General features: G+C 44.7%; 1 protein-coding gene across 2 annotated transcripts in view; it reads right to left on the bottom strand.

The window, feature by feature from the left end:
• The window catches only part of HTR4 (5-hydroxytryptamine receptor 4), a 707,781-nt gene extending 689,344 nt beyond the window's left edge, over nucleotides 1-18,437 (bottom strand). For both annotated transcript variants that reach the window (XM_040406579.1, XM_040406590.1), the window contains exon 1: nucleotides 18,219-18,437. The gene's annotated coding sequence lies outside the window, so the exon portion shown is untranslated. The remainder of the gene's footprint in view (nucleotides 1-18,218) is intronic.
• Nucleotides 18,438-18,679: the final 242 nt, after the last annotated feature.

Raw genomic sequence — 18,679 nt, 5'->3', positions numbered from 1 at the left:
GGATACGGAACGGATCCGGTTGTATTATCTGTAAAATAGCCATGATGGATCCGGCACGAAAACCATTGTCAGTCAATAGGCGCCGGACCCGTTTTCTTTTGTATCCGAGAAAACGGATCCGGCATGAAACACAATGTAAGTCAATGGTGCCAAATCCATTTTCTCTGCATCCCTTGACGCACTGAAAAACGCTGCTTGCAGCGTTTTTCTGTCCGGCATGGGAATGCAACCAAATAGAATGGAATGCATTCTGGTGGACTCTGTTCCATTCAGTTTTGTCCCAATTGACAATGAATGGGGACAAAACGGAAGCGTTTTTCTCTGCTACTGAGATCCCATGATGGATCTCAATACCGGAATGGAAAAATGCAGATGTGAAAGTAGCCTTACACGACGGACAGCAATGGATCCCGATGAACTCCACTGAGTTCTAATGGTTCCATCGGGAGCCACCATGATGACAGAGCTGTATTCTGTGCTGTTAACAGATGCTTAGGAAGCTTCATTTACACAGTCTTCAACGAAGATGTGACCAGAGACTAACAAAAGGTTGTTTACTGGTTTAACAAAAAAAACTGTCCAAGATGATAAAGGGCATCTGTCAACTCTGAAACTGGCTGACCTGTTACATGTGCACTTGGCAGCTGAAGGCATCTGTGTTTGTCCATGTTCATATGTGCTCGCATTGCTGAGGAAAGTGATTTTATAATATATGCAAATGAGCCTCTAGGAGCAATGGGGGTGTTGTTGTTACACCTAGAGGCTGGGCTTTATCTGCAACTGCAAACCCTCTGCACTTTGATTGACCAGATGGGGCAGTGTAAATGTGATCATGCCTAGCCCTGACTTCTCCTAAAGTCTAGCGCTGTGCCATGTGCTTCAGTATCCGGCACAGGCCCAGTACAGGAAAGATGACTGCCAATAGTTCTCCTCTGTACTTCGAGCCTCTTTCCTGTATTGCGCCTGGGTCGGAGACTGTAGGGGAAAGTCAGGGTCAGGTGTGATGAAGTTTACACTGCCTGGTCCTGTCAAAGTGCACAGGGCACAGCAGTTGCAGAGAGAACAGAGCCTCTAGGTGTAACAGTAACGCCCCCTTTGCTCCTAGAGGCTCATTTGAATATAATAAAACATCACTTTCCTCAGCAATGCGGCCACATATGAACATGGGACCAACATTGATGCCTTCGGCTGCCAAACGCACATGTAACAGGTCGGCCAGTTTCATAGCTCTCCAGGAGCTATAACAGAAGTACAGCACCACATGCACTTCTAAGAAATGATGACTTGTCAGGGGGGTGGACAGGTCCTCTTTAAAATTATGTCTTAAAAGACTTATCCATTGAATTACTCAGTTCCTCTGCTGTCACAGTTTGAACCCCTGCCACATCTCTGCTTACTTCCCTGTTTGCCTGTCATTTATAAGGATAACAGGTCATGGGAACATGCCAGCCAATGCCAGCTGCAGTGACATGTCAACCATAGGCACAGGGACTCTGTGTGTATCCATGAACATGCCTATGCCATGTGAATGAGGCCTTACAATAAGGCAAATGAGGTCCAAACAAGAAAGGTCCAAGTGTTGTTTCTGCCAATAACTGTGGTAAGGGTTTGAGGAGGGGGTTCCAACAATTTAAAAAGATTCTAAGTTTTCAAATTTGTTTTAAAGGAGTCATTTTGTCAAGACAAGTCCTGTCTATAGGACATCCTGGGGAATATGGACATCATGCAGGGGGTGTACCCTTGGCCCCTTTCTCCGAGCCAGAGCCTACAGTCACAAACAAGCATGTGCTCTTTTGCTGGAGGATTCTTCTGGCCGCCCATGTTTGGGGTCTCTGCTGAAAATCTGTCTGACTTGGGCATCCCCTGGCAAAATCAGCTGTGGAAGCTCACATTTTAACTGTCTGTGACGTCCTTTCATAGTTGTACCTTATATCTGCTTAAAGGGGTTATCCAATCCTATAAAATGTCCCCTCATATGCTGGGACCCTCACACACAATATACTTACTTGGCTCATCCCCGCCTGCCATTTGCTGCAACCCCCCTCCCCCGACACCGGATGTTTTCATCAGCGCACAGAGAGAAGCAGCAGTGGCAGTGCAGGGACCAGGAGAGGCGCAGGGAGCGGGGACCCAGGTAAGTATATTCAGTGTGGGGGGGCCTGGCATATTGGGGGGCTTTTTATAGGATTGGATAACCACTTTAAAGGGGTTGCCTCACTTCAGCAAATAGCATTTATTATGTACAGAAATGTAATACAAGACACTTACTAATGTATTGTGATTGTCCATATTACTTCCTTTGCTGGTTTGATTCATTTTTCCATCACATTATACACTGCTCGTTTCCATGGTTACAGACCACCCTACAATCCATCAGTGGTGGTCGTGCTTGCACACTATAGGAAAAAACACCAGCCTATGTGAGCTCCCACGGTCCTGGCCACCAGAGACGCTGACGCTTTTTCCTATAGTGTGTAAGCACGACCACTGCTGATGGATTGCAGGGTGGTCATAACCATGGAAATGAGCAGTGTATAATGTGATGGAAAAATGAATCCAGCCAGCAAAGGAGGCAATATGGACAATCACAATACATTAGTAAGTGCCTTATATTAACTTTCTCTACATGATAAATGCCATTTGCTGAAGTCACACAACCCCTTTAAGCTCTCCAAAGATATATTATAAAATGGCGTTACTAGAAATCGCTAATAAACCATTCTGTCTTCAGCAGCAGGTGGGCAGTGACATTGCTGAAGGGATGAAATCCCCATTGGTTTTCCTGTCGGCAGCCTTGGTTCACATCTGCACCAGACGCCTCCATTGCAGGATTTGTAAAATTGAAAAAAAATAAAATGCTGTGCTATGTTTTTCCACTACAATGATGGACAACATGACGGATACCCAATGGACCCCATTATAGTCCAGTGGACGCCACTAGTAGGAGCCATGTGACGGATCAGGCATTGCTGCTGTGTTCGTTTTCTTGTTCCAATAAATACTAGTTCACATGTGAACCTCACCTAAAGGCCTTTTTATTCCAGCCTATTGTCTGGGTCTAACTCAGAAAGTATAGCCTGCCATAAATGTCAACACGCTGACAGATTTGCAGGGAAACTTCAGGGAAATGAATTGTCACCATACATATGCAGTGACTACAAAATGTTATTCCAATAATAGTAAATCTGCATGGTCTTGTGTGAACTGCTGCTATAATGCTAGTAATGAAACAGAGTGCCATATAGCATGTGGTTTGTATAAGGGCTCATGCACACGACCGTATGTATTTTGCGGTCTGCAAAAAACGGATCCGCAAAAAATACGGATGACGTCCGTGTGCATTTCATATTTTGATGAACGGAACAGCTGGCCCCTTATAGAACAGTACTATCCTTGTCCGTCATACGGACAATAATAGGACATTTTCAATTTTTTTGCGGAACAGAAATATGGACATATGGAAACGGGATGCACACAGAGTAACTTCCGTTTTTTTTTGCGGACCCGTTGAAATGAATGGTTCTGTATACTCTCCGCAAAAAAAACGGTATGGACATGGAAAGAAAATACGTTTGTGTGTATGAGCCCTAAAGCTGAGCTCATCTCCCAGCTGAAGTGTGGAACTTACACCGGGGAGCAGTACTTATACTGGCGAGATAGTGTTTGTACTTGTTGCAGAGACAGCATCTGGACACCGCCATATGCCGGAACTTTTCAAATCAAATACTTGGATATGTACAAAGATCAGGGGTTAGTTGGGGATGAGCAGGAAAGTCAATAGGCAAACATTACCCAGCCTCTGCATGTCCTTTATTACCTACAGCCAGGTGTAACCCTGCTCCTCTGCTCTGCACAGGACATGTACTGTAACACAAGCTAAATACTGATACTGGACATACTGGAGAGAGCTTCCCACGGGAAATGATGCTGACATCATTTATGCTACAGCATAGCCACATATCAGAGACTGCGTGAGAGACTCGCTATGAAAAGAGGGGGGATGCATGGGGATTCTTTAAATATAAGCAAAGAGAACGGCATACATCACAAATGCACACTCGTCATTTCTCTCTGTTGCCGGACACCATAACTTCTAGAATTAGAAAGCTAGGAACTTACAGACTGGTGTGTGTTTACTTCACATACATACATACATACATACAGAAAAAGATTGATTCGTGACTAGGAAGAGGTTAATGAAAATCCTCCGTTTTTGCAAGATGCCAGGAAGTCAAGTGATGCCACCTTATTTAATGGTGGTGCCAGGCAGCCAGAGAGGGGAGGTGCTGACTGTCACAGCGCTCCCTCAACCAGCAATAAAATCAAATAGAAAGTGCAGATTAAAGGAGCCGCTCACAAGAGCCTTCCTATCGTTATGCTGTATATAGGGGAACCCCAACCCTACATGTGCTCCTGCAAAGAACTAAAGGTGACATCTCAATATCTCCTAGGAATCAGATTTCTTATCAGATATAGTAATATATAATATGTCATCAATATTTCAAGTGGATTTAAATAAAATGTAATAAAACTTATTACGCTTCATACTTCTGTTCCACACAGTGCTCAAGATCTCTACTTGCTGTAAGTGAACAGAAATATTATCCTTTCCACTTTGCCAGTGACTGTGGTTTTGTTAGTGAGTTCTCTTAAATGCTCCTAGAAGATTTCTATCTGTTCTACTACACTCATGAATTTTAGATGTGTTTTTCTCCATTCATTGTCTGGACGGCACTGTATAAACAGGATTGTAAGTAAACCATTCAATGACATGTAACATCTGACATCTGAACTTGGGCTTCGGAGAGTTTCAGATCCATCATCAGCTGGGTTTCTATGCCATAGAAACTGCTTGTGTTTTTTCCATATCACATGCCTTTTTTACGGCGTTTTTTCATCAGTGGCGTTTTTTGCAAAAAAACAATCTTTGAATGGTGATTTTCTTATGGCTTTTTTACCCTATAGAGAAGATGGAAAACACAAAAAAGCTTCAACATAACACCACCAATTAGAAAAACGTCCCTAAAAACACTTTTATGTGTCCTGCAATTCTTATTTCCCTTTCGTCCTAACCAGCAGCACAAGTGGGGTATTCGCCCCTGTGAAGCTGGTCAGGACAGGCGGAATTTTTGCTGAATAAAATTCTGCATCATTAGTAATTAATTAGTTAATTAATTCCCCCCTCCTTATATAGGCTGCCCTCCATAGGGCTAGTTGCTTTTTTTCTGTCCTGTGGGTTTGGTCAGACAGGCATGACTCTACCCAGAGTCTCTCCCCCTGTACTTTTGGGGAGAAATTGCAAATTTCTGCATTTATTCTTATATTTATTCTTATATTTATAAATCTTCTCTTATAGGTCCAGGCAGAGGACGGCTGTCTGCTGCCTGTCAGCCGGGCGTAAGTATGAGAACATCCTGGCTATATGTAGCCGGTAAGTTAGACAGGGGCGCGCACGTGTCCAAGATACGTGCGGAGCTCCCTTCCCCCTGTCCTCTCTCCGCTTCTGTCCGTCCCCACCGCTCCCCTCCCTTCCCTCTGTACCTTCGGTCTGGCCTGTGTGATCGCGTGTCAGCTCCGGTGAGTCGGACGTGAAACCGGAAGTGCGTCACTAGGGCACTTCCGGTCCGCAAACTCATTTCAGTGCCGCGGCAAATTACAGCCGATATCAGTATTATTCTTGCAGGGAAGGGGGAAGGAGGGTAATACCTAGGTTTGAGGTGGGAACTTACTATATTCCTTAAGTTTGTTCCACAGTGGGGAGCCTGGGGATTGTTGGGGGAGGAGCTGTTGCTCCCTCCTCCCCCCTCCCTCCCCTTCCTGCTATATAAGGCCAGGCTGCTTGCTAGGTCAGTGTTGCACTCAGTTTCTGTGTGCAGCTGACCTTGACTGTTGGCTGATCCGGTGTTCTTCTTTACTCTGATCAGAGGGCTCAAGATTGTGCTCAAATTCTTAAGGTCATGACGTCCCCTTCTCACGGTAAGATTGACGTCTGGGTTAGACCCTTTTTTTTGGGTTGGAACTATTTAATAGTGCTTATTTCTTTTCTTAGGAAAACCTGCCCACAAGCAAAAACACCTGACTTGTTCCGGTTGTGGCACCCCGTTACCTGATGCCTACGAGTTCCATCGGTGTCCAGGCTGTCGCCCTAGGCCGGCCAATCCTGAGCCTACGGTCTTAGAAATGTTCTCGTGGATGAAGGAGTTCATGGACACGTCCATCGCAGAGATCAAGGGAGCGGTTTACAATAAGAGACCTAGGCAGGCCTCTCCTGGGCCTGTTCCAATGTCCGAAGACGTGATCTCGCTTGGCGAGAATTCCGCCTCTGAGGAAGAGGAGTCGGTCTTTTCTTTTCCAGCCGAAAAGACACAGAGATTACTGCGCTCCATCAGGTCAAGGGACCAGGATGTTGAGCATGGGGAAGCTCCACACTCCACCGCTAGGGGGCCAAGGGCCTTCAAAGTGGACGAGTCGCTTAAAAAATCCAGAGAAAGGCGCAGTCTTAACCAAAAGGTTCAAACTTATGTTTCCCCTACAGGACGGGGACTCCCTGGATTGGGTCCCACCACCTAAGGTGGATATGGCAATAGCCAAGCTTTCCAGGAGAACCTTGGTGCCTTCCGATGACGGGAGTAATCTGAAGGATCCCCTGGACAGACACGCAGAATGTTCGCTTAGGCGTAATTATGCTGCGGCGTCCGCCTCTGCCTCTGTGGCCATAGCCTGTACCGAAGTGTCTGACTTCATTCGTGCCCGCACGCTTAAAGGGTTTCTACCACTTCGTTTTTACATAATTAGCTTTCAGACACTAGCGATCCGCTAGTGTCTGCTCTAACAAACAATCCTAATATAATAGCTTTTGGGGCAGCCGTTTCGCTTAAAAAAGAACTTATATTGATATGCTAATGAGCCTCTAGGTCAGGGAAGCGGTCAGACATTCACTGCGCATGCGCCGAATACATACGCTCACAGGGAGGATCGCATTCCAGAGGAGATGGGCGGGCTGGAGGGACGCGCTGGGCGGTGGCATTTTGTGAAGGTAGACTGAGCCTCTAGGTGCTAATGACGCCCCCATAGCACCTAGAGGCTCATTAGCATATCAATATAAGTTCTTTTTTAAGCGAAACGGCTGCCCCAAAAGCTATTATATTAGGATTGTTTGTTAGAGCAGACACTAGCGGATCGCTAGTGTCTGAAAGTTAATTATGTGAAAACGAAGTGGTAGAAACCCTTTAAGATCCAATCAGACATAGATTCGGGAGTCGCCAGAGATGACATCCTGGACCAATTTAAGACTCTATTATTGGGCATAGATTTTATGGCGGATGTGTCTCAGCAGCAACTAAGGCTAGCTGCTAAGTCAATGGCTTTGTCTGCTGCCAGCAGACGGCCTTTATGGCTGAAGCCCTGGGTAGCGGACAATATATCCAAATTTAATCTATGCACTCTCCCTTACGAGCCTGGCAGGTTGTTCGGTTCCGAACTAGACCACCTCATGGAAAATCTAGCAGACAATAAGGGAAAATCACTCCCTCAGCAATCCTTTCGAGGACGTGGAAGAGGCAGAGGTGGAAGATTCCAGGGAAGAGAGAGGAACCAGAGACGTTCCGAAGGTAACAGGAGAGGTAGAGGTCGCGGGAACCGCAGGGCTGATCAATGACTCTCGAATCTCCCTGCCGGAATCCTCCAGTAGGAGGTCGTTTATTTTTGTTCAAAGATTTTTGGAAGCAAATAATTCCAGATCCTTGGGTGCTGCAGGTCATCATGACCGGTTACAGGATCGATTTCATTTCCCAACCTCAAGAGAGGTTCGTCCTTACAGGACGTCTAACACCCAGCAGACAGCTGGTCCTGGAGGACTCTGTACTCCAGTACATTGTCAAGGGGGCCTTAGAGGAGGTTCCTCCTCGCGAGCTCGGTCAGGGAGTGTATTCTCCCATTTTTCTTGTTCCAAAGCAGTCAGGAGACTGGCGCATGATTATCGATCTGCGTTACCTAAATCGGTTCATCAGAAAGAAGCGTTTCCGGATGGAAACTATTCGCTCAGACCTAAACATCCTGAACCCGGCAGACGTGATGGTAACGATAGATCTGAAGGATGCTTACCTTCATGTTCCTATCTGTCCGGCCCACAGGAAATATCTCAGAGTTGCTGTCTTCATAAAAGAGGTAGTGAAGCATTACCAGTTTGCTGTGCTGCCCTTCGGCATCTCCTCTGCGCCACACACCTTCACAAAGGTTGTGGCTCCTGTGGTCGCCCACTTAAGGCTTCTCGGCTTAGAAGTCGTCCCTTATTTAGACGACTGGCTTTTAAAAGCCGCGTCCGCAGACATCTTACAAGTCCAGCTTCAACAAGCTCTCCACACTCTGCAGACCCTGGGATGGCTCGTAAATTGGGACAAATCAGAATTGGTCCCCTCTACCACAAGGCGGTTTCTGGGGTTTGTTTTACCATGGTAAAAGATCATGTGACGTACCATGTGATGACCGGAGTGACGTCATCAAAGGTCCTGTAACTGTATTTAATGCTCACCATAGGTCCTTCAACAAAGGAGACACAAGGAGATGCCGGGCTACGCGAGCAAGTGGATTAAGGTGAGTTCAATTTTTTTTTTTTTTTTTTTAACCCCTCCAGTGCTATTTTACTTTGCATTCTGTATTCAGAATGCTATTATCTTCCCTTATAACCATGTTATAAGGGAAAATAATAATGATCGGGTCTCCATCCCGATCGTCTCCTAGCAACCGTGCGTGAAAATCGCACCGCATCCGCACTTGCTTGCGGATGCTTGCGATTTTCACGCAACCCCATTCACTTCTATGGGGCCTGCGTTGCGTGAAAAATGCAGAATATAGAGCATGCTGCGATTTTCATAAGTGATGCGTGAAAATCACCGCTCATCTGAACAGCCCCATAGAAATGAATGGGTCGGTATTCAGTGCGGGTGCAATGCGTTCACCTCACGCATCGCATCCGCGCGGAAAGGGGCCTAAAGAGGACCTTTCACTAGATTAAAAAATCTAAACTAAGCATACAGACATGGAGAGCGGCGCCCAGGGATCCCCCTGCACTTACTATTATCCCTGGGCGCCGCTCAGTTCTCCCGGTATAGGCTCCGGTAGCTTCATATGTGCAGTTCAACTGGGTGGAGCCTGCCGGCGTCTCCTTCTCCCAGGCTGTAGCGCTGGCCAATCGCAGTGCTCAGCTCATAGCCTGAGAGAGAAAAAAAACTCTCAGGCTATGAGCTGAGCGCTGAGATTGGCCAGCGCTACAGCATGGGAGAAAGACGCCGGCAGGAACCCCTGGGTGGAGCCTAACATATGAAGATACCGGAGGCTATACCGGGCGAACGGAGCGGCGCCCAGGGATAATAGTAAGTGCAGGGAGATCCCTGGGCGCCGCTCTACATGTCTGTATAGTTAGTTTAGATTTTTTAATCTAGTGAAAGGTCCTCTTTAAGGTGCCTTCACACGGGTGCAGGGTAACATGCAGAAAATCTGTAGGAATTTCCATGCATTTCTGCACCAAAAGCCGCAATTTTGTGGATGCAGATTTTCATTAGATCTCACTCTTCCATTGAAAAGGGTGAAATCCACAGCTAAGAAAAAAGAAAGCTTACAAGAGATTTGTCTACTCTCATACACTTTTGTAGCACTATATTATGCTGAGGTTTTTCTGCACAAAAATGCGCTAAAAAAAACGCACATAATCTACATTGTGTGCAGGCAACCTTAGTCCTGTTTCAGACGTGTGATGTGGAGCTCATCTGTGTAGTGAATGGACACCTCACGGATGCCTTACATGTTGTGTCCATTTTTCTCACGTTCCAATTCACATGAATGGGAGATTCTTGGGGGAAATTCTCTGCCCAAACGAATGGTCCAGGTGAAAAATCACACACGTGAATGGGCGCTTGACTAGTTTCGAAAAATTCGATTTGGCTGCTTTGCCGAATTTTACAAAGCAATTCGCTTCATGACGAATTACTTGGTAATTATAAAAAGGCTACATGCACATTACCGTATGCATTTTGCGGTCCGCAAATTGCAGATCCGGAAAAAAAAAACGGATGCCATCCGTTTTTTTTTTTTTGCGGATCCATTGCAACAATGCCTAAAACGGACAAGAATAGGACATGTTCTATTTTTTTGCAGGGGCTACAGAACGGACATACTGATGCGGACGGCAGACGTGTGCTGTCCGCATTTTTTGCGGATCCATTGAAATGAATGGGTCCACATCCTATCCGCAAAAAAAAAACGGAACGGACATGGAAACAAACAACGTTCGTGTGCATGAAGCCTAAAAGTGAGGGCTTTCAGGGGTTAATCCGGTAAAAATAAATAAATAATACAGTAATACTCACCTTAGGCTACTTTCACACTTGCGGCAGGACGGATCCGACATGTTGTTCACCATGTCGGATCCGTCCTTCCGCTATTTCGGCGGGGGCGGAGCTCCGGCGCAGCACGGCGAAAGCCGCCGGACTAAAAAGTACTGCATGTCCGACTTTTTAGTCCGGCGGCTTTTGCCGTGCACCGCCGCGCTGCGCTGGAGCTCCGCCCCGTCCCCATTATAGTCAATGGGGACGGAGCGGCGGTCTGGCCGCACGGCGAAATAGCGGAAGGACGGATCCGACATGGTGAACAGCATGTCGGATCCGTCCTGCCACAAGTGTGAAAGTACCCTTATCCAGTTGAGTGCAAAGAGGCTGCCACGGCCATCTTGATTAAACACACCGCGCAAAATATTGCGTAGTGCATGATTTCACACTGGCCGACTGACATCATACTTCACTGCGCACAAGATTTTGTGCAGGATCTTCGAAGAAAATGGCTGCAGTGGCCTCTTCGTGCTCAAATGGTCGAGGTGAGTATGCTTTTTTTTTAACGCCATTTCAGGGAAAAGTCTTTTGTTACCACAAAGCACAAGGAAATTCAGCTTCACGGCGAATCTAATTTTTCCTCAAATCCGGTTCAAAGTCTACTTTATATATTTCAATTCGCTCAACCCTAACCTTTACTATAAAGGGGGAATGTTCATGCTGGGTGCTGTCTGTTCTACACTTGGACAGCATTCAGACATGCCATTACTCATCTGAAGAAGCCCTTGTTAGGATTTTTAGAGCTACCAGTTGGTAGTAGTTATATCTGTGCACGTCCATCAATATTCGGTTACCCTGTGGTACACTAGAGGTGGACTGTAATGTTGAATTTCATATTTATCCTCACTGGTTTCATATAGAAGACAATAAAATCATTTCGCAATACAAACTGCACAGCATAATGAGACAGGGAGTATGGGCAATGTAATAACGAGCAGGAAAACTGATCACCTCTCCAGTGATGACACAATATGGCTGGACATCATTACAGAAGTACCAACCCACTAAACAGGAAGCGCCATTTAGACTCTATAGATAGGAAATAGAGCTGTGAATCTGGTTTGCTTCATGCAGTTTAAAGGACTTTGAAGGAAAATCGATGTAGTATACATTATCAGAGGCCAAACGGCATTCCGCATCTAGAGAAGATCTGGCTTTCTACTTCACTCTGGATATAAGATATGTTTTTTATATTTTACCTTTAGTTTCCATTCTGAACAGTAAAGCAGCTAAACATAAAATGATGGTGACTGAACATGTCTATTGGAAACTGTGGTTGCGGCAGAGCATGTGTCCATAGATTTACTCTGCATAGTGTATACACAGTAGTATACCATCCAGCACTTAACTATATGACAAAACCTGTCATGGTTCACAGGATATTATGTACGTGGTTCATCCATGCTATGCGTTTCAAAAACAACCTTGACAGGTCGTAACGAGTCGACCACATACATAATATCCTGTAATATGATTTTACCTGAAATTTTGGAATAAAAGTTTGACATTTCTTTGAAGGAGCACTGTAACGTTTTCTTCTATGTATATACATGTGAGCCAAGAGGGAACTGTGCACACGGGTAATATGGACTGAGATACCACTTGACTTATGGGGAACTCGGCAGACATATCTTTCCTTGCAATACTACCTAGTAGCCTCTATTACCAAGTTACTAACAATGATCTCTATGTATGTATCTTTTTTTTTTTTTAAAGCCCAAGGTACGTGCTTTCTACACCCTTGCAACAAAACGTGTACTAGATCGCAGTCTATCTTAGGCCCTCTCCATAAGAGAAGGGCCCCCATAAACCAATCCCAGGCCCTCCTGGCCAGAAGACACCTGCAAGGTTCTGGGAGTAGTGGTCATCCCTCAGCAGAAGCTGAGGAAGCGCCAACCAATGCTCTGGCTTCCACCTGGTTGGCCAAGAGCCAAAGTCGAGGTCTGACCTCTCCCCAAAGTGAGAGGCCAAGGGGTTTGCAGGGTGGGTGAGGAACCAGATGGCCACACACACACCTAGACCTAGGGACAAACAAAACATAGAAAGTGAACACATAGTGAACATAAAAAATAAATAAGTGAATGTGTGCCAGTTATGGCCCAGACATTCCACCAGAATTATAAAAATTCCTCTTCTTCCGCCAGACCGTAAAGGCGGCAAAGATAGAGTTGAGTGCGCTCAAATGTGTGAAAGTAAAGTGCGAGCAAATGTGCCACCACTCATCACCCCCAGAGAGTTCAGGAACCCCAGGGTCATCACTCCTGGGCCACTTCTGCAGCTCAGGTGTCCAAACATCCTGGCTCATGACTCCGACCCAGAGGTCATCTACGGGTGGCAATCTTTCAGCTACCGGTGTACTACTCCGTGTTAACCTTTGTGTGTTACTCTGCTCCATCTCAGTGGCCCATTCCTACCACTGATAAGAACAGATACTCCACATGATCTAAGCCACATGAAGAGGAAGCTACCTTAGCACCATAGCCACCTCAGTGAGAACCATCTTAGTGATCATGGAATCTCCCTTGCCAGGTAAGTGACATAGACATAGATGAATAGAGGCACTGAATCTACTGGGTAATTACTGCAGGATTTTTTATTTGAGGTAATCTGTCAGCATTGTCCAGAAACACTTCACCACCATGTCTCGATCACATGGGCTCAGGACATGAAGATATGGGCAGTACTGCATAGCTGGTGTTCACTGGTGACTTACTTTCAATGGATCAAAAAACAGATGCTCTGAATGCGGTCCGCATATTACGGATCCTCAAAACACGGACAAAGGCCGTGTGCGTACAGCATTTTTCATTTTCCAAAGGAACTCTGAAAAATGAAACGTGGAATCTGATTCATTGCTATGGACAACTGTGCCAGTTTTCCTTTGCACCAGTTTTGATAAATCTGCCCCAGTCTGTAGCTCCAGCATTTAAAGTGAACGGAGCTGAGCTACAATACTAGATACAACCTGTGGTCAAGTAGGGCTCTGTTTGTGGAAAAAAGAAGCCATATTTTTCTAATCATCCACAGCTATTTAACCCCTTCAGCACCCTGCGATTTCTGTTTTCATTTTTTTACTCCCTGACTTCCCAGAGCCATAACTTTTTTACTTTTCCATTCACATAGCTGTATAAGGGTTTGTGTCTGGCAGGTCAAGTTGTACTAATGGTACCATTTACTATTGCATACAATATAGTGGAAAGCAGGAAAAAGTTTCAAATAGGGTTGAATTGGAAAAAAACACAATTCCGCCACAGTTTTGTGGGTTTTCTCTTTACGGCATTCCCTATACGGCAAAAATAACCTGTTACCTTCATTCTCCAGGTGAGTGCGATTACAAAGAAAATTTGTACCCCCCCATAACTTTTTATAGTTATGTTTACGGAGCAGTGAGAACTCATTATTTGTGGGATGACCTGTAGTTTTTATTAATACAATTTTGTAGCGTGTACAACTTTTTTATCACTTTTTATTCAATTTGTTTGGGAGGTGAAGTGACAAAAAATGGTGAATTGGTCATTACATTTTTTTTCCATTACGCCGTTCACCATATGGCATAAATATTTTTATATTTTAATAGTACAGGCATTTTGGAATGCAGTGATGCCCATGATGTTTCGTTTTATTATTGGTTATGTATTTATTTTCTTTATTTAAAACTTTTTCATTTTTTTTACTTTTTTTAAGTCACCCGATGTGACACCCGATGTGTCAGCACGATCCATGATCCCTCAGCAGCACAGCGGAGAAGGAAGCAGTCTCTCCCTCCCCCCTATGTCGCTGCTGCCGCTGCCACCAATGAGAGGAGAAGAGGAGGGGAGGGGCTGTGACCACTGCGCCACCAATGAAGTTAACTCAGTTATTAATTCAAATACAGGAGACAGGTGAATCATACAGCCGCACCCGACCTCTATGAGAGGTAGCTGCGATCCGCGGCAGTTAACCCCTGCTCTACCTGAGGGGTTAACTGTCGCAGATTGCAGCTGCCTCTAATAGAGGTCAGATGCGGCTGTATTTGAATTAATGGGCGAATTATCTTCATTGGTGGTGCAGTGCTCCCTTCCCCCCAACTAACCCCAGTATTAAAAACATTGGTGGCGCAGTGCGCCCTCCCCCAACCCCCTAGTATTAAAAACATTGGAGGCGCAGTGCGCCACCCAACCCCCCCACCCGCCCAGTATTAAAATCATTGGTGGCAGTGGCCACAGGGTCCCCTCCCCTCCATTGGTAGAATGAGCAGTGTAAGCCTGGGGCTGCAATCGGTTACCATGGCAGCCAGGACGCTACTGAAGCCCTCCATGGTAAGCTCTATTAGGGTGAATAGGACAAGGGATCAAAAGATCCCCGGTTCTTCCCCTAAGGGGGAAATAGTTATAAATAAAATAAATAAATAAAAAAAAAGTAAAAAGAACACCAAAATATTAAGTATAAATATTTAATCCAATATATATATATATATATATATATATATAATGGCATCTCTTCATTTAACAGCAGATTTGTGTAGGATTTTTTTTTTCTAAAATGAAAATGCACAGAGTATCGGTATAAATTAATGGCTATCAGGCTGAAAGTTCACAGGTTATCAGTATCGGTATCAGCTCTAAAAAAAATCTATATCGGTCAATCCCTAGTAACAGGTCCTCTTAACGGCAGAACTCTCAGTCAGCGGCATATTTGATCATACAATATAATATCATACTGAGTGCCAAATAAAAATCAGTGATAAAAAAAAAGCAGAACTTTCTTTTATGTTTAGAATCTCTAAGATGACTCACTTCTAACAAATGTAACCATTTCTGAAATCCGGAATTGAAAATACGTCTAGTTATATTATCTTTACACAGGAATCATTATATGCTACTTAAATCGGAATATAACAGGCGAATATACAAAGAAGGTGCGTTTTACAATTATGACGCACCTCCATAAAACAGCTATCCCACTGAGTAATTATCTAAATGATGAGCTTCAGGTTCGGTTCCTAAGTAATAAATTAAACCTGACATAAAATGAAACACTAGCATGTGAGATAAAGGGTACCTCAGACGTGGTGCTCCTGGGGCTCAGAGACGGAGGAAGTATTAGAAATGCCATAAGACAGTACTCATGTAATGATATATGGGCTTGATGTAAAGTACACTGGGAACGAGCAGGCGACTAGCGTGGCACTTACGGAATCAGCACTGTGAGCGTTCGCTGCTGTCATACTACTCCTCAAACAGTCATCACGTTAGGGGTCATGCACACAAACGTATTTTCTTTCCGTGTCTGTTCCATTTTTTTGCGGCCGTCATCCGAATTTTTAGCGGATCCCTTTTTTGAGAACCGCAAAACACATATGGTCGTGTGCATGGGCCCTAAGGGCGCTTTCACACATAGATTTTTAGCTGTGGTTTTCTGCATTATAAAGGGGTATTCCCATCTGGTCATTGATGGCACATTGCTAGGACATACCATCATTGTCAGAGGTGGGACCGGCACCAATCTAAAGAACAAGACCCCCGAAGTGAAGGAGAGTGCACCAAGCATTCACGTCATGCTCTGCATTTATTGCTACATGATATCTGAAATTAGCCTCCAGAGGTCCCATGGTGGTAAACGGAGAGTGCACCAGGCAAGCGAGGCCACCTCTCCATTCGCCGCTATAGGAAATAGCCGAGCCAGCGCTCGCTCTGTTATTACTGGATCTACCATAGTTGTGAACGGAGGGGGGCTGCGCAGGTGTAGCTGCTCTCTGTTCTTTTCGTGGGTCCAATTCTGCAGACAGGAGCGAGTCCCAGACATAGGACCTGCACCAATCTGTCACTGATGGCATACCCTAGCAATACACCATCAATGTACCATCTGGGAATACGCCTCCAGATGTGAGCTGAGGTCTATGGGAAATAGAAAATGCAGGGCGCACAGGAATGGGGGTTGTTTATTAGGCGACATGGTTTGGCTTTTTTGCTTCTTTTAAAAAAACGCAGTACCCTGTACTTCTAGGCGTTACGACATCTTCTCTATAGGGAAGAACACGCTAGTGGTAAGACACACTGCCACTAAACTGCTGAGAAAACATCAACGTGCCCTAAGGCTACTTTCACACTAGCGTTAATATTTTCCGGTATTGAGATCCGTCATAGGGGCTCAATATCGGAAAAAAAATGCTTCCGTTTTGTCCCCATTCATTGTCAATGGGGACAAAACGTAACTGAACAGAACGGAGTGCTCCAAAGTGCATTCCGTTCTCATACCACTAGCATGCTGCGGTTTGCTTTCCGTCCTGGGATGCGGCGTCAACGGGGACGGATCCGTTTTCTCTGACACAATTTGAGACAATAGAAGACGGATCCGTCCCGATTGACTTTCAGTGGAGTTCATGATGGATCCGTCTCGGCTATGTTAAAGATAATACAACTGGATCCGTTCATAACGGATGCAGACGGTTGTATTATCAGTAACGGAAGTGTTTTGCAGAACCCTGCCGGATCCAGCAAAAACGCTAGTGTGAAAGTAGTCACAAAACACATGCAGTTATTACAGCACCAAAACAAAATCAAAAATATAAAATACCAGTAAAAAGTTATGTGTGGGGAGCTTTATAAATATATTACATGTGGTCTAATGATGCACCTCTCTGCTAGCAACAAGTAGTGCTGGAGATAGAGATAGATAGATAGATAGATAGATAGATAGATAGATAGATAGATAGATAGATAGATAGATAGATATTAGATAGATAGATAGATAGATAGATAGATAGGAGATAATAGATATAAGATAGATAGATAGATAATAGATATAAGATAGATAGATAGATAGATAATAGATATAAGATAGATAGATGATAGATAGATAGATAGATAGATGATAGAGAGATAGATAGATAGATAGATAGATAGATAGATAGATAGATAGATAGACGATAGATAGATAGATAGATAGATAGATAGATAGATAATAGATAGATAGATAATAGATATAAGAGAGATGGATAATAGATAGATAGATAGATAGATAGATAGATAGATAGATAGATAGATAGATAGATAGATAGATATAAGATAGATAATAGATATAAGATAGATAGATAGATAGATAATAGATATAAGATAGATAGATAGATAGATAGATAGATAATAGATATAAGATAGATAGATAGATAGATAGATAGATAGATAGATATGAGAGAGATAGATAATAGATAGATAGATAGATAGATAGATAGATAGATAGATAGATAGATAGATAGATAGATGATAGATAGATATAAGATAGATAATAGATATAAGATAGATAGATAGATAGATAGATATAAGATAGATAGATAGATAGATAGATAGATAGATAATAGATAGATAGATAGATAGATAGATAGATAGATAGATAGATAGATAATAGATAGATAAATAATAGATAGATACTGTAGATAGAGCACACTACAAACACCAGTGCACTTCCAGACTGGGTGACACGTGCGGTTCTATACCAGGCGCTACAACCCTTAGGAATGCCTTCACACCTTGCAGATTTTGTTGCAGAAATTTCTGCGACAGAAAATCGGTTCCCTTCACCTGAATGGGGCTGTTTGGGCAGCAAGCACATGGATTGCTGCATACCTAATTCAGACGAATGGAAGGGATTTTCAGTGTGTGAAGACCCCCTTAGCACAGGAGTTTACACAGCTTCCTTATCCCATGACACCGTCCACCGCCCTAGACAGGTGGCCATTCTTCCCTGTCATGTCTCGGCGTGCTGAAGTGCACTTCCAGAAGAGTGCCTGGCCCCCGGTGCCCAGCCCTGAACCCCGCATCAGCAGTGACCAGCACAGGACATGGACGCAGCAGGTCTTACCATTGCAGTGCGGGTGCAGAGAAGAGTCCCAAATGCATGTTACCACTGGCTCACAGCAGTCCTCATCCTTCCGTGGACCCAGGAGAAGACACCAGTGTGACTGTACATAATGTCCGCTCACTTTCCTCCCTGGTCCTCCCTCATTCCATGAGCTCTCCGTCCACATTAACCCCCTCAGGAAGTTTCCAGCGCACAGTACCTGGAGCTGTGCAGACTGGCGCGCCGCAGCTGACTGCCTCCCCTGCCGCCTTGTATACACATTCAGTCAGAGCGTCAGCCAATCAGAGCGCGGGAATGCAGGAGCGGCTGCTGAGCCCCGGTCAGGAGCATCGCTCTCCTCAGCGCCCTCCGCCTGACTGGACGCTATTACTAACCTCACTGCGCTCTGCTGTCATGAATGAGGGCTTACACACGGTAGTAACACCTCAGTGGCCCCTAGGAACCACTAGTCATATGCGGTA

The sequence above is a fragment of the Bufo bufo genome, chromosome 1 (assembly GCF_905171765.1).
Source record: "Bufo bufo chromosome 1, aBufBuf1.1, whole genome shotgun sequence".
NCBI lineage: Eukaryota > Metazoa > Chordata > Amphibia > Anura > Bufonidae > Bufo > Bufo bufo.
The sequence above is the reverse complement of the archived record's forward strand: the minus strand, read 5'-3'. Positions and strand labels throughout refer to the sequence as shown.